Genomic DNA, 18,042 nt, shown 5'->3' with positions numbered 1-18,042 from the left:
TCAATCCAGTCAGTTCTAATCCTTGGCAACCATTCAGCAAATGCTTTGCAGGGGGAGAAGAAGATGTATTTGTTTTTTATAGGAGGCTTGGAAATTATCCATGCGTGTCATTTATGCGGGCAGGCTCCCCCTGTCCGCAATTACCATTAATAATCATGAGCCTCCTTCTACTGAAATGGAATTTCTGGAAAGAAATGGGAACATAGGAAAGTATCACCTATGAATGAATTATGCTTTGTCAAGCCTCCTCACCTTTGCTCCCCATCTTTTGTAAGGGGCTGCTGTTTATGGATACTGGTAAGAGGATATGTTCAGAGGATTCAGAGCTAACAGGAGCTGGTACTCTGTGATGCAGTAAAACCAGTCTCATTATTCCACCCCCAATACACTTCATTTCTCTATTGCAGGAATGTTCTCATGCCTAGAATGCCCCCTTCCCCTTCTCTGCCCCTTCTCAGGCTTCCTTTAAGCCCCTGCTCAAACCCTATCTTCTATAAGAAACCTTTCCAGATATCCTTAATGTCTGGGTATTCCCGTGAATGATTACCTCCAATCAATCTTGTCTATAACTTGTTTGTACATCATCATTCTCATATTCCCACTAAATTGTGAGCTCCATGAAGACATAAATTAGTTTTTACCTTTCTTAGTATTCACAGTACATAGTAGGTTCTTAAGAAATGATTATTGAATGATCACTAGAAAACATAGAGACTGGGGGCAGTTAGGTGGTACAGTGCATAGAGCACTGGCCCTGGAGTCAGGAGTACCTGAATTCAAATCCAGCCGTGGACCCTTAATTACCTAGCTGTGTGGCCTTGGGCAAGCCACTTAACCCCATTTGTCTTGCAAAAAAAAAAAAGAAAAAAGAAAAAAGAAATCATAGAGACCAGCCCTTCTCTTTTAATGGGAGAGGAAACTGAACCCAAGAGCAATGAACTTGGAGCCAACATAACCTAAATTTGCATTCCAGATTGGGCATTTGGTACTTGGGTGACCTTGGGCAAGTCACTGCTGCTGCTACTCTAGTCACATTTCATTGAGAAACTTCTACCAGGTGTAGAAGGATTGCATTCTGGGTTGGGAGAGGGGATGGATAACCCATGAATGAAACTGCAGATACTTGAAATAATAAAATCATAGTTAAGCTTTATGGGGAATCCTAGAATCTCAAAGTTGGCCTTGTGCTCAGGGCCAGCCTTCTACCATTCATATGTAAAGAAGATATCACTCTGCAATTTAGTGGGGAAGACTAGTCTGCCTTGGCCTCAAGCTCACCTGGGAAATACAACTGGAGGCCATCTAATGTCATAAGATCACAAATGTGGAAATGGAAGAAGTCTCAGTTCAATCCCCCAATTTACAGATAGGAAAACTGAGGTTTATACAGGGGGAATAATTTGCCCAAGATCACATTAGTAGCAGTATCAGAGGAGAGATTTGAACAGAGTCTCTTTCACAGCATTATTTTATTTCTCATCTCAAGAAGTGAGTGTTGGGGCAGCTAAGTGGTGCAGTGGATGGAGCACCAGCCCTGGAGTCAGGAGGACCTGAGTTCAAGTCCAGCCTCAGACACTTAATAATTGCCTAGCTCTGTGACCTTGGGCAAGTCACTTAACCCCATTTGCCTTAAATAAATAAAATTTAAAAAAAACAAAGAAATGAGTGTTCTTGACACATCAACAAAACTGATCACAAAGTAGAGGATTCAGGGACAGCCCAGGACTGAAAATTTCACTGAACTGTTAATTTTACCCCCCTCCCCCCCATTTAATGAGTTAGTTGTGTCTATAGTTATGGTCATTGTGAGAATAAATTAATCAATTAAATTGGACATCAGGAGCTCTGTAGACAGAGCTCTGATTGGAGAGAGTGAATGGGGTAGCTTTGGCTCTCCATGTCATTGTTTCTTTCCCTGTCTCAACACCCAGAACCCCCAGAGATTTCCTACTGCTTCTGGTTTTTCCTGTCAGAAAGACAGTCAGTGTGAGGACTTCAGGGAGGCAATAAATTGATTATAGTCCTCTCTTAATCAAATCAAGAGACACCAGGACATAGCGGGGAGAGAATTGACTTGAAAAGCCAGTGTGACCTAGGTTCAAGTCCCACACCTGACATATAATGATTGTGATTGTGACTCAGGATAGATCAAAGCCTTCCTGGCAGCAATCTGAAAAAGTGCCATCTGAATTGGGAGAGGGAATTTCTTCACCTAAAAAACCCCTATTCTAACTGTCACCGCTTCCTTCTCTATTTCCATTCCCAGAATTAAAGGATAGGAAGGAACTTCCTTCCTCTAATCCACTCTGAGCTTTCTGTCTGAACCAGTGGTCTCCCAGTCCCTGCGCAAAGATGGCTGCTCAGGTAAAGAGGCCCGGATCATTGCAATTCTAAAGCGTTCTCACCGTTAAAAAGCTTTCCTTTACCTTTGGTCTAAATTTGCCACTTTGCCACATCTACCCATTATTCCCTTCTACCAATAAGTGTATATGCCCTATCTACTATGTAGCAGGGTATGAAACTAGGTTTCAGGGATATAAGACAAAACAGAAACTACCCTCGCCCTCAAAGAGCTTATTTTCTATTGATGGGACATAACTAGCTGTGTGTTAGTGAATATTTAACAACCAGCTCTTTACACAGAAAAAAATGTACACTTGACAAACTCTTAATATTAGCATTTTCTCCATCATTTCCCTTTTTTGTTTGTTTTTAACATACTTTATTTTCCCCCAATTTCCTGCAAAAATTTTTAACATTTTTTTTGTTTGGTTGGTTTTGGGTTTTTTGCAAGACAATGGAGTTAAGTGACTTGTATCTGAGGTTATATTTGAACTCAAGTCATCTTGACTCCAGGCCAGTGTTCTAACCACTGCACCACCTAGCTGTCCCCTTAATTTGAAAATTTCACTGAACTAATTAATCCCCCCCCCAGGTTTAATGACTTAGTTGTGTAAATAGTCATGGTTACCATGAGAATAAAATAATCAATTAAATTGGACATCAGGGATTTTGTAGACAGAGCCCTGAGGGGAGAGAGTGAATGGGGGATCTTTGGCTCTACCTTTCATTGTTATTTCTTAAAAATCTGAAGTAGGAGTTCTCTTCCTCCCTCACCCCCTCATTGAGAAGGCAAGCAATTTGGTATAGGTTAAACAGGTGCAGATAATAAGTACATTTTATTAAAAAAAATGCTTTTAAACAAATCTTTCTTCCATTGAAAAGCTCTTTAGATTCTTCAATAGAGCATTCAGATCTCCTCTAAAACTTCCCTTCTCCTCTTATGCATCCCAATTTCCTCCAAGCTTCTAATATGACACAGGCTCAAGGTGCTGCACATTCCTAGTTGTCTTCCCTGGGAGGTTCTCAGGCTCCTCAACGTCCTTCCCAATCTGTGACACCCAGAACAGGGCACAATGTGTCAGTCTGATCTCACCAGAGCAGATTTGGAGGTATTACTGACATACCTGGGTGGAACTACTCAGGACATATGGGGAACAGCGAAATCTGGGCCTTGGGAAAGGGTCTGGGGCTGGAGGCAAACATCTGGCTATCATCCACTGAGAAATGAAAGCTCCCCATCATTTTGTCTTGATTGCCCATGTTTCCCAGCTAGAAAGTATGACCAAGTCAGGGAGTGAGGAAGTGTAGGAATCCCAGCATCCCAATGTTAGAAGGGACTCAGAGATGATCTGGTCCAAATTGTGTCTGACCAAGGTCTGGCAAAGGGTCATCCAACCTTTGCTTGAAGGCCTGTAGTGAAGGGGAATTCAATTATCTCCCTCTTGGAGCTTCCCATTTAATTCTTGGATAGTTATGATTGTTGGGAAAGGGATTAAGATCTTAGGGGGAATGGGGGGTTGTCTCCCCTTTGACTTCCTTTTAGCCCCTCCCTAGTTACCACATTGTCCAAGTTCAAGTGGGTGCCAAAGTCTGGAAGGAACTCAGCTAGGTAGGGCAGGGAGGGAACACTCATCCTGGAGTCAGGAAGACTGTCAAATCCAGCCAAGTGACCCTGGTCAAGTCTCTCAACCTGTCTGCCTCAGTTTCCTCATCTGTAAAATGAGCTGGAGAAGGAAACTGGCAAACCACTTCAGTATCTTCGCCAAGAAAACTCCAAATAGGGTCATGGGGAGAGTAGGACGCAACTGAAAAGGCTCACCAACAACAGGGCTGGAAGGAAGAACAGTCTGACTGTTTTCACTACTTGGCTATGCTCTCTCCATCTTCCTTTCTCCACCTTGTCCTCTCTCTAAGGATAGAATCTCCATCTCTCCATTCCAGGTATTTTCATGTCCTGAATAGCTGGAAAGTTGGCCCTCCTCCTATTTTTTTTTACTTTTTTTCAAGCCTCTGATAAAATTCTCCCTTCTACAAAGAGCTTTCTGGATCTTCCCTAACCCTACTATCTTTCCTTTAATGATTATTTCTCATTTATCCTATCTAATGGTACAGTGACGAGAGAACAGGACCTGGAATCTGGAAGACCTGAGTTCAGAACAAAGGTGTTTCCTTCTAAACCTTCCTTGCTAAATCTTGTTTGTACTTAGTTACTTGCATTTTATCTCCTTCTTCAGTCTGTGAACTCCTTGATGTCCAAGATTGTTTTTTTTTTTTTACCTTTGGATCCCTCATATTTGACACAAGGACTAGAATATGGTAAGAGCTTAATAAATCTGGATTTGATTCTTGACTATCACTGTAGTCTGCAAGACTCTATCATTTCAGTTGCTAGTTGGTGCAGAGGATGGAGTACTGGACTTGTAGTCAGGAGGATGAATCCAGCCTCAAATACTTGCCCCTTACTAGCTGTGTAACTTGGGCAAGTCACTTAACCCTGATTGCCTTGTATCCAGGACCATCTCCAGTCATCCTGATCCATTATCTGGGGGAGAAAGTGAAGATGGTGACTTAGTACAGCCTCCTCTCACTCAAATCCAATTCATGTGCTTGTCATGGCATCACCTTAATGATGTCATGGTCCTTTTATAAAATGAAAGTCAGAGCAGCTAGGTAGCTTAGTGGATAGAGCACTGGTCCTGGAGTCAGGAGGATCTGAGTTCAAATGCAGCCTCAGCAGTGTGAACTTGGGCAAGTCATTTAACTCCATTGCCTTGGGGGGAAATTAATAAAATGAAGAACAAACATCATCATCAACATCATCTGACTTGACAATGGCTTTGCCATCTGCCCTACCACTGACCCTTAGGATGACTTGGCCTTCCATCCCACCCTGTAGCTGAACTTTCTTCCATGTCTTATATTCTTATATTCTTTTATTTTCTTGTCTTGTATTCGCCACTAAAATGAGAACATCTTAAAAGCAGGACCTGACTCAAATTTTAACTTGGATCCCCTAGCTTAGCCCAATGCTTAATATTACTATAGTAAGCCCTAATAAATGGTTTTCCATGCATTTGTCCTTCCATTCAAGCCCATATTTTCAAACACCTCTAACCCCTTGCTCCTGGTTTTCCCCTCTGGGGTCTGCCAGAACCAGTTTAATTCCCCTTTAGGGAAGCAGTCCTTCAAATATTTGAAGACAGATTTCATGGCATCCCTGAAGTCTTTTCTTTGCTTCCCCTGCTAAACCGGGATCGATAAGAACAGCAGCGTCATTTTTAATATTTAGTTTTCCCCAGTGCCTAACACAGTGTCCTCCACACTCCAACAGTCCTTTATGATTTCGGTCCTTAATCATAGTTATTGAATTTGTGGTATGGTGGGCGTTTCATAAATGTCTGCTGTATCTGATTGAATTTGTACATGACATGGCAGCTTCCAGGCCTAAAGTCTAAGATTCTGGGATTATTGGGAGATCTGCTCATTTTTCCTTTGCTTAGTCAAGCAAGAAAATATGGCTTGACAACATTTGATCGTCTTCCCCTTCTAATACTTTGCCAAGAGAGATCAGTGAACGCTAAGAAGGGGTGATTCAGGCAGAATGAAATATTCCACAGGAACGTGGGCGTTCTCATTAATGTACACCTTCTGATCTGAGCCACCTGAGCACACTATATATCAAATGGAATTGGATTGCAGCCCACGATAATGGAGCTAATTAAGGTAGGGAAAGGGCAGGCCACGTCAGCAGCTCATTCAGAAGGTAGAGGAGGCGGTCCTGTTGGAGTGGAAGGAGTTCTGGGCCAGGACTCAACAGAATGAGGTTCCAGCTTCAAACTCACAAATGAACCAGTTTGGCTTTATTTTCCTCATCTAGAAAATGAGGGTTATGGACCAGGTGATCCCTCAGGTTCTGCCAACTCAAGACCCTACAAGTTCGGTCTTTCCCAGTCTAACATTCTCTGACTCCTTGAAGCTTGTGTCGGAGGGTCTCTCCTTTAACCAGGGCCTGGGTAAGATCTGGGAACTGGCTCTCACAAAATCTCCCCAGCTCCTGCCTTCACCTTGGAAGTGCTGGGAATCTCAGGGGCTAGCTCATTTTGAAAATCTCTCTGGCCTAAGCCCCACTTCGGAAAACCCTGGGAACCTCAATCTATACTTCATTTTGCTTTCCCAAAAGGTCCCTCCACTCTTTTACAAGCATTCATGCTCATAAGACAATTCCATTAAAGGGGTTTTATGTATAACACAAAAAATAGTGTAAAGACCCATAACTAAGTTCAATTCCCTCTCCCTGTTTCTCCCTTTCTCTCTCTGTCTATCTATGCCTGTCTCTCTCTCTGTCTCAGTCTCTCTCTCTCTCTCTCTCTCTCTCTCTCTCTCTCTCTCTCTCCATCCATCTATGCCTTTCTCTCAGTCTCTGTCTCTCTCCTATCTCTACTTCTCTTTCTCCCTGTCTCTCTCTCAGTCTCTGTCTCTCTACACACACACACACACACACACACACACACACACAGACACAACACCACAGGGACCTATTTAGCCCTACTTCAGTATCTGCCTCAAGAAGCTCAAAGTCTAATGGGGAAAAATGGTGACAAACAAATCAGCATGATAAATTAAGATATAATCAGCAGGGAAGGCCCAAATATAAAGAGGAACCAGAAAACACTTTCTATGGAACTTGAGGTAAGCCAGAAGACAGGCTGAAGAGGGAGAACATCCCGGGTCCGGGGGGCAGCCAGTGCAAAGATCCAGAGTTAAAGCATCTAATGTATTTCTTCAAGGACCAGCAAAACAAAATGCATGGTAGAAAGCAAGGGACAAGAAGAGTGGAAAGAGAGAAAAGGACCAGGTTAGGAAGAGTCTGAAAATTCAAACTGAGGATTGTAAATTGGATTCCAAAAATAATAGGGAGCCAGATGTATTGAGCAGAGGTGTGACCCTAGACCTGCTTGGTTCCCATGACTCACAGTATTGGTGAAGAGTAAGATCCAAGTTGGCCCCTTTAGGCCATTTTTCTATTTCTTTATCTGGTTCTCAGTTCTGAGATTATATGCATATCAATATTTCTCCCTTGCTTTTGAAAGTTAGTTCAAAGCCTCTAAACTATGGTCTTTAGAGGACTTGGTAGGGATACAGAAACCCTCAGGTTGGGGTCAGAAGCAATTTAGTGTGGCCATCCTTCTCACTGACTCTATGTAGGCAATGACCTCTTGTCTTGCCATAGGATTTTCCTTCTGGATCTACCTTCCTTAGTCATATAATCACTGTAGCAGGAATCTCCTGTACAAGAAATAGGGAGGGCTCCCCCAGCCCCTCCTGGTTGAGACCCAACACAACCCCATTCTGTGATTCCATGACAAAATTAATTTGTCACTTTTTTAAAAAGTCTACTAGCAAAATCACCCTCCAGCTTCCAGTTTGACTGGAGTCATGGAAGTGAAGGAAACCTTCAGCAGGCCTGGATTATAAAAGGGGCTCAACTGAGGCTGAAGATTCACTCCAGAGAGACTTGTTGAGGGGAGATATGTTACAAATCCCTGGTTTCCTCCAGAGCTAGCCACAGAAAGATCACGGAAGGGAGGCGTGTGACCTCTAGAGGAAGGACATTTTATATTGCTCATTAGAGGAGAGAAGTTATTCTAGTGTGTTTGTGTGTGTGTGTGTGTGTGTGTGTGTGTGTGTGATGACTTTTTGACTGTTATGAGAGGCATGAATACAAAGGCAATCCTAGTCTGGAAATATAAAGGGAGTCTATTTTTAAAACCAATTCGAATCATATGAAAGAAAGGGAGCCAGAAGTAAGATGCTTGGGCCATCATAACCAGGACAAGATGTTTGACCTCACTCCTCTCACCATGACTACTACAGCCCCTGAAGCCATGGCCATGCCACACCATACCATACCACAGCTAGTGACCAGGAATGCAAGAACTAAGTCTTCATTTAATGACCTGCCCTGGTGGATTCCATGAGTCGAGTCTCACTTGAGAACAATGTTGTATTGTCTGCATGCTTTTGTCTTATCATGAGAGGAGTGCTAACTGAGTAATAGATAAATGAACATGTTCAGAGCAGCCTGGGTACTCTCTGAAATCTGAATCTGGGAAAGGTCAGTAAGGAGGGTTTATTGCTTTTCATTTTCCCATGTTAGAAATGGAGTAGGTCAAAGTAAACAGAAGTTAAATTAGAAAAGACAGTATATGCTCATACTTGAATCAATATTAATCAATATTCTAATTTCTTTGATCCTGGATTGTTTTTAATTGTATTTGATAAACTTAATCATTACTTGTTAGGGTGTGAGTTGAACAATTTGCCTACATGGTTTAACTATGTATAGATACATAGATAAACATGGAAATGGTTAGATAAACAGATAAGATATAGACAGATGGACAGATGGACGATGGATGATGGATAAATGGATGGATAGATGTATGGATGATGTTTCTTTGTCCTTCATTCTCAAAGAAGATTATGACATCAGGGAGGTGCCAAGATAAGCACATAAATTGGATTTGAGTGAAGGGAGCTATGCTAAGTCCCCAGCCTCACTTTCTCCTCCAGAGTCATTGATCCAGCAGCCAGAAATGAATCAGGATGACTGGAGATGGCTGTGAATGTGAGGCAGTCAGGGTTAAGTGACTTGCCGAAGGTCACACAGCTAATAAGTGTCTAAGGTCACATTCAAATTCCATCCTCCTGATTCCAGATCAGTGCTCTATTCACCAAGCCACCTAGCTACCATGGATGGATGGATGGATGGATGAGTGGACAGATGGATGAATGGGTGGATGGATGGATGGGTGGATGGATGGGTAGCTAGATGAACAGATGGATGACAGACAGATAGACAGATAATTTGGAATCATTGGGAGAAAAACCAAGTTGTTCATACTTTTTGACCCTTCCCAGTACCAGACATGCAACTCAAAGAGGTTAAAGACAAAACCAAAGTTCCAGGGAACACCAAACTATAAAGACATTACCATGAGATAAAAACAAAGGGCATCAAGAAAATTTGGTTTTTATATAAGAAGAAAAAGAGAAAATCATTTCATGGAGCTTCTTTGCCAGTAGAGAAGGAATAATATCTCCTAACTTCCTCATAGCAGAGTCTTTCCCCAGAGCCAGGGTTACATTCAGTTGTGCAAAGAAACTTGGAATTCAGCTTTCCCTAGAGTGGGTGGGTTCAATATAGTCTAAGCTCTACAGGGGTCATAGTTCTTGTTTTGTATTTGAAAGCAAATAAAAGAACTCCACACACACACACACACACACACACACACACACACACACACACACAATCTATCACCAGTGTCCCATGTACTCAGACATCCAGGATGGGTCTAATAATGAGGATGAACTGCATGGCATCATCCTAACTCTCTCCGCTGGACTCTCTTAGAGCTGGCAGCACTTACTTTAAACCATTGAAGGAGTTGAAGCAGTTGATCTCTGCTAAGGGTTATGAGAAATTTGAATAAGGTTTCTTTTTTTAAATTTTGTACAACTAGTAAGATAGGGCTGCTGTCCAGAACTTAAAAGTTTGCAGATCACCTGGAGTCAACACCTCAGATGCTATTATCATCTCTAAGTAACAGATGAGGAAATTGAGTCTCAGAAAGGCTGACAACCTTACTTGCCCAGGGTGGCATTGCTAGCATCTGTCTGAGGCAGGATTTGAAGACAGGACACAGAAAATTGGAATTGGAATTTTGTAATATTTTAAGCACTTGTAAAACCTTGTCCATAGCATAAAACAATGGACATGTTGATCTGGTGATTTTCCTTCCAATCTTCCCATAAATTCACTACAGAGGGTCCCAGGTACGAGGGATCTTTCTCAAGTTCTCTGGACCCCCTGGCATGTCCCCTGGCCATCTCTCACCCTTGCTAAATGACCACCCTTACTTTTCTTCAACATTAAATGTATTGTTAGGACACAATCTGAAGGAACACCATCATCCATTTAGCCCAAAAGCAATCCCTATTTTAACATTTCTGTGAAAAGATTTCCATAAAATGAAAAATGAAAATGAAATGAAAAATGAAATGAATAGAATCAAGAGAAAACTGTTCTATAAATTAACAGCAATATTGTTTGAAGGATAATTGAAAATGACCAAGTTATTCTGAGTACTATAAATATTCAAATCAACTTTAAAGGACCTATGAAGAAAGATGCTATCCACCTCCAAAATATCATTGGCATAATGTTATTTCCCTTAGGACATCTATGATCGGTCAAGTCATCCACACAGAAGAAGCAAAGTGGAAAGAATCAAGAAATAGAAGTACACATAGTATGGTTTTACATTTATTTATAAATCTCTATCAAATGGTGGCCTTCTCTGGTGAAGGGTGAAGAGGGAGGGAGACAGCTCAAACTTAAAATATAACCAAAAAATTTAATTTAATTTTTAAAAAATTATAACATACCCTACAAGTGGATTCCAATTTCTGCTTGAAGTTCGCCAATAAGGGAGAACCCAGGGGTGGCTAGGTGGCACAGTGGAGGGGCGGTTAGGTGGCGCAGTGGATAAAGCACCGGCCCTGGAGTCAGGAGTACCTGGGTTCGAATCCGGTCTCAGACACTTAATAATTACCTAGCTGTGTGGCCTTGGGCAAGCCACTTAACCCCATTGCCTTGCTAAAACCTAAAATAAATAAATAAATAAAAATAAGGGAGAGCCCATTACTTCTCTAGGCAGCTCTGTCTACTATTGGACAATTCTTGTCTAAGTTAACATTCTTCCTGTTATCAAGCCTCAATTTGCCTCTAATTTTACTTCTTCTGTATAATTTCTCATCCAGGCTATCTTACACCCTGCTCATACCCATGTTACATTTCTCCATTGCCTCTTGGGTAATCCTCATTCACAATTTTTGGAGACCATAGAATGGAATAACCAATGGTCATTCAACATCACCAGAAGAACACTGAGGTTAAAAAGATAGAATAACACTTTTGGGGTTTTTTTTTTTAGGTTTTTTCAAGGCAAACGGGGTCAAGTAGCTTGCCCAAGGCCACACAGCTAGGTAATTATTAAGTGTCTGAGACCGGATTCGAACCCAGGTACTCCTGACTCCAGGGCCGGTGCTTTATCCACTGCGCTGCCACCTAGACGCCCGGAAAGATAGAATAACAATTACTAATGACCTAGCTGTGTAGCCTTGAGCAATCCAATTAACCCCATTTGCTTTGCGAAAACCTAGAAAAAGAAAAAGGAAAGATAGAATGCTGGTTCCTCCCATCTTTGTCCTTTCCTAAATACTTCAGAGAGAATCTACCCAAAGCCTTCCTCTGGAATTTTTAATATTTTGTGGATCTCAGTGCACATCTGGAGCTATGTGTCAACCCTAGTCTTCACTATTTACCTGACCCATCACCTTTTCTGAACATACATATTCCTCCTGAAGCCATTTGTGCTGCTTCTCCTGCATGGGTCAGTCAATTAATCAAAAGCATTTTTTAAAATGCTGTATACTAGACACTGAACTCATTTCCCATCTGACAGCACTCTTGAACTTCATCATACATACCGTCCAGAGTCTCATCACACTGCAATATCACATTGACTCTGAAATTCAAACCTCCTCAGTACCTGGGATTCTTCCCTCCTTCTGATGGTGGGGGGTTGGGGGGGATGGTGGACAGTGGAGAGCTCCTCCCAGTTCCTCCATTTAAAGAGGATCCCTGGGTCAACCATCTCTATCTTTTCCCACATGGCTGTTCTTTTGAATTTCATCACACCCCTGAGCTGGGTACCCTTCCTCATCTTCCCCATCTACTCCCACTTCATCTTTTTATGTGTTTTCTTAACTATTAGATTGTCAGCTCCATGAAGACAGGAATTGCCTTTTGCCTTTCTTTGTATTTCCAGAGTTTATCACTGTCCTGGATGAATAGTAGGGGCTTAATAAATGTTAATTGACTGATTAAAAGGTAAAGATTCAAAAAAAAAAATCAAATAGTCTCCACATCAAGGAGCTCATGCCCTAAAGAAGAAAACAATATATATGTAAGAACACAGAGATAAATATAGAGTGCATGGAAGATAACTTTATAGATAAAATATCATTGGAATAATGTTATTTCCCTTAGGTCATCTATGATCAGTCAAATCATCCACATAGGAGAAGCAAAGTGGATGAAATCACATATAGTCCAGTTTATGACATACAGGTAGATGGTTGCTCAGTGAAATGATTATGATAATTGATTTATATATACATATATATATATTTGTGAAGTACTACTAGTCTGTTCAGTTTAAAGCATTTTCAAACTTTCCATTTAGTATCTCATTTGAGCCTCAGGATTTATAGCTTTGATTGGTTCTGCAGATGGAAAAGGAGCTGATCCAGAATTGAGTAAGAGGAACACATTGGGCTGGCCAGCATTTGGGAAAATGGACAAGATTTTAATGATTCCAGGGTGTTCTGGGCTGCAAAATCCCAGCTTTGTAAACACTGAATTTGTCAGAGGAAATCTATTTGATGGGGAGCAGGGAACACAATGATCTCAGAAGAACCACAATGGAGGGAGAAGGAAAGGGGCAGGGGGGGTGTTAGGGCAGTAGGTCTCTAATGAACAAAGGAATAACAGCTGATATTTATAGAGCAATTTTCATGCATCATTTCATTTAATCTTCACAGTATCCTCAGGGAGGCAGCACATTGGAGTGAAATGAATACTAATTTAAGTCAGAGGATCTGGGTTCAAATCCTGCCTCTGTTCCATGGTATGCATATGGCCTTTGGTGGATAGCTCTACCTCTCTGGGTCTCAGTTTCCTCATGTGTAAAATACAGTGACTAGACTTGATGATTGGTAAGATCCCTTCTGTACCTAAATGTAAGACCCCCCAAAAGCAAGGGTTACAGGGTTTTTGTCCCCATTTTGTCCCCATTCAAAAAGTCCATGGAGACAATGAGTGACAGAGGTAGGATTTGAACCCAGAACTCTTCTCACTCCAAGGAAGGCACTCTTTTCACTATACCAAGACTGCTCCAGTTAATACATTTTCACAATTGTGTCTCCCTATGAGGCTGGGGTTACATTGAGTTTTACCATTGCAAACCTTATTAGTCCTTTCCTTTCCCAGGCTCAAAGATAGATTCTGGGCACCAGCCAAAAAGGAAAACCAATTAAGGCCATAGTCCCCTGGGATCTAATTCTCATCTTTTCAGATCCTGCTGTACCCAAACAGAATAATATGGATAATGGATTGGAAACAAGGAATCCTTGCCTCTAATAACACATTTATAGAACTTGGCAAACCTTTAAGTCCTTGTATAAATATATTAGTGAGTTTTATCTTTACTGGTGGTGGTGATGTACTCACTGTGTCCAGGAGATCCTCCCTGGGTGAGCAGGGAGTGAGTCCATTTGACCCTTTGGTCTCAGTTTCCTCCTCAGTAAAATATGAAGGTTAGACTAGAGATCCCTAAGGGCCCTTCCAGTTTTGGCATTTCTTTGCTGTAGAGTTTATGATAGAATGAACAGCCTTGTTCAGAGTTCACAATCATCCCCTAAGATTCAAGTCAAGAGTGCCTTGAAAAAAAAATCTGAGACCTTATGGGATACATCCTGTGAGTTCCTGGGGATCCCCCCCTCCCCATCCCCATTCTTTGATTTCTGGTCTTCAAAGACTTACCTCAGTCACTGTCTTATCCTCGAGCTTCCTTCCTCCTCTGCCCTGAAATATTCCATAACCTTCTTGGCCTTCTCAAGCTGGAGTGTCTCTCTAAAAAACTTATCCCTTTTTTTCCGACATATGAATTCCATTTAAGGTCTTGTGAAGTGATATTCCAGTTACTTGTTACAGAAAAATAAGCTTAAAACACACATATGTATTATATATATATATAATATGTTCTATAAATGTGTTATTAGAGGCAAGGATTCCTTGTTTCCAATCCATTATCCATATTATTCTGTTTGGGTACAGCAGGATCTGAAAAGATGAGAACTAGATCCCAGGGGACCATGGCCTTAATTGTTTTTCTTCTTTGGCCGGTACACACATATATGTGTATATACATTTATAAATATATATGATGCACTGTTTATGCTTTATATCTATAGTTCTATTTTAAACTTAGTTTTCTGTAACAAGTGGTTGAAAAAATTCACCTATTTCAGAAATATAGGTTTTAAACATATATACATTTATATATATCTATGATTCACAGCCTCTGTTTTGGGGAGTAGTCCAAGCCAGACTCCATTTCCCCTCTGGGTTCTCTTCCTGAATCCCAGACTTCAAAACCATGCCCTCTTTTAGATATCTGAACTTGTTCCCCCTCTCTTCTCATTTCCCATTTATATATGGTCATCCCCCATTAGAATGTAAGTCCCTTGAGGGCAAGAGACTGTCTTTTTGTTTTTATTCCTATATCTTGCCACTTATCTCTGAGTCTGCTACATGATAAACATCTAATAAATGTTTGTGCTACTTGAGGAACCTTTGTCCTTAAGGAACCCTTAGTCTAATTGAGAAGATAATTTAAACCATTATGCACAAGCAAAATTTAGGCAGGTTAAATTGGAGATGATCTGAAAGAGAAAGGAGTAAGATTAAGAAGGAGGGAGAAGATGGGAGTAGTATCCACAAATGTGAACTGGCCCTCTGACTTCATGGTATAGGGCTGGTTTCTAGAGAGGAAACCTTTCTATATTTTCTCTGCTATGGATAGTCTTGTAAGAGTTCCAGTAAAACTCCATCAACCTGGACCCTTGAGATGCTCCTGCAAGTACCAAGGTCTGGTAGAAAAATTGCAGAACACGTGGTTATCTGTCCTTCCCTCTATCCAGCTGTACAGAGAGATAACTTTCACATCTACTCTGTGACCTTTCCAGAGAGATGGCACCTATTTGGGAATGAGACCAATTATTTCCAGTTATTTGCCGAATTGGCCTACTTCAATTAAACATGTTGGATCTTGGACTCAAGGTTCCTACTTGAGAATGGTCATTTATGAAATAGTCTCATTACCCCCTCAAAATAAACAATGTTTGAGTCTCTAGAGAGCTGGCTTGGAACCAGGAAGACCTGGGCTCCAGTCCCACCTATGACACATACTGGGTGTGGGATGAAACTTGAAGTTGTAACTGGGTGAGGACTATTGGTGGGAAGTCTTCTGGGAGCCAAATGGTTTAATAAGCCATTTAATAAGTCAGTTAGTCTTTTAGTTCCCAAAGACCATAAGGAACAGAGAAAATGAACTGGGAGGTTTGGAGAGAGAGGATATTCCTCACTGGGACCTGTCTATATCACTGAAAATATAGACCCAGCTCATGGCAAATTTTGAAGAAGCAATACAGCATCATGGATGGATCTCAGTTTGAATTCTAATTAGTTATTTTAATAAGAGAGTTGCTCATAAATTTGTTCCATTTTATCTTCTCAACAATTCTGTGAGGAGGATGCTATGCTTCCCATTTTACAGATGATGAACCTAAGCAGACAAGGGTTAAGTGACTTGCCCAGGATCACACAGCTAACATGTTTAAGGGGGATCCAAATTCCCTACTTCCTGACTCTGTGTCCAATGTTCTATATTCACCACACCAAGCTATCTCAAAGATTATCATCTTAATCCTAAAATTATGGAAATGCACCTAGTACTGTACCCTCATTCTGGTAACAAAGGAATTGAGGCCCAGAGAGACATTAGGTGATTTGTTCAGATCACACAATAGTAAGTGAGGCTGGATTTGAATTCAGATCTTCTTGGCTCCAAGTCCAGCTGCCCCATAGAGGCTGCTATCTCCTGCTTTCCTCTGGAGTCTCACTGTAGCTAGGCACAGGGCCAGTTGCAAAGTATGTAAAGCCAAAAAGCCTTCTCTTGTCTAAAAAAAATGCCCATGTGAACCCCAAGGGATCAGGGAAGGGCTAGTGATAAAAAGGACCCTAATGATGCTTACCAGAATTTGAGTTGTTATGGCCCATTTTCTTTCAAAGTCCAGAGAAGGAAGGGCCATTTGTCTCCTCATTGTAAAAATGGATCTGTAAAAATCACCTTATGTAACAAAAAAGGCTCTTAACCAACTGAATGAACAGTTCACAGGAAATGAGATGCTTTTCATATTTTTTTTTATTCTCTCCAAGATATTGCCATCATCTCAGGAGTCTAAACCCTGAGACTTTCAAAGCTCATAGCCTTTCACTGCTCCCTCTCCCAAACACCCTTCAGGGCTATAACCAGGGCAATGCAACACGCCCTTGGTCCAGGATGCAGACAGCACTGGTCCTTCAGCAGGGAGGAAACCACTGAGTTTAGTGCCTATCAATCAATTAAATAGTATATACTGGATATAAGGAATAAATACAACAAATGAGACAATCCTTTCTCAAAAGGATCCCACATTCCAGTGGGGAAGACATTGGGTAGCATATGGCATAGAAATACTAGCCCCTTTAGAGTTCAGATGGTATAGTAACAAGAACAGTTTCTGGAATCAGAAAACCCAAGTTCAAATCTTGCCAATGTTGCTCACTGTAACTGATCTCCCTCAGTCTCAATTTCCTCATCTACTCAATAAGGGGGATTAGACAGAATAGCCTCAAAAATCTCTGCCCGCCTTACATCAGTAATTCTGTGACTCCACAAATCACGCCCTGCTCATTCCCCTCCTCCATGGATTCCCCAGAAGCAGTACTCACAGATCATTCCAAGGTCTCCATGACCACATCTTTTCTCAGCCAAACTGAGGATGTATTTGCTGCCATTTTCCTCTTCTGCATTACATCATCCTGATTCCTATCTGGCCACTAGACTCAGATGACTCCAGAGGAGAAAGGGAGGCTGGTGACTTAGCACAGCACCCCTCCACTTAAGTCCTATTCACTGGCTTGTCAAGGCATCATCTCCCTGAGTCATGGGTTTCAAGAATGTAGGACAAATATCTTCTTCTGCACTAATAGCTATTTACGATGCTGTCCATTATGTTCCCTTTTCTTTGTACACACTGATTCCTGGTTCTTATTCTTCAAGCTCAGTCCTGAATGTCCATTACCCCCAACTCTTCTCAGTTCATTGGCCGCATTTTTCCCTCCCCAAATCCTAGAACAGGCTTTCAAAAATCCACTTCTGTTGCCCATCAATTGGGGAATGGTTGGACAAGTTATTATATATGAATGTTATGGAGTACTATTGTTCTATAAGAAGCCATGAAAGGTCAGACTCTAGAGGAGCATGGAAAAAAATTACAGGAACTGATGCTGAGTGAAGGGAGTAGAACCAAGAGAACATTGGACACATTAACAACAACATTGTGAGGTGATCCACTTTGATGGATGCAACTCTTCTCAGTAGTTCAGAGAGCTAGGAAACTCTAGGAGACCTGTTATGGACAGTGCTAGTCACATCCAGATAAAGGAAAACAAAACAAACAAAAAACCCCTATAGAATCCGAAGGAACACTGTGTTCACTTTTTTGAAATTTCTCTTGTGCTTTCCCTTCCTATCTCATGGTTTTCTTTCTTTTCCTTAGTCCTAATTCTTCATACAAAAAAAAAATGACTAATCTGTAAACATGTTAAACAAAAATAAATATGTTCAATGTTCACTAGACTGTTTGCCACTGAGGAAAGGGGGTGAGAGGAGAGGGTGGAAGTAAATTATGTAAATATGTATATTATATGTATATAGTAATAAATATGTATATGCATGTGGATCAATG

The sequence above is a fragment of the Macrotis lagotis genome, chromosome 1 (genome assembly GCF_037893015.1).
Source record: "Macrotis lagotis isolate mMagLag1 chromosome 1, bilby.v1.9.chrom.fasta, whole genome shotgun sequence".
Lineage (NCBI taxonomy): Eukaryota > Metazoa > Chordata > Mammalia > Peramelemorphia > Peramelidae > Macrotis > Macrotis lagotis.
This window is presented reverse-complemented; position numbering follows the sequence as displayed.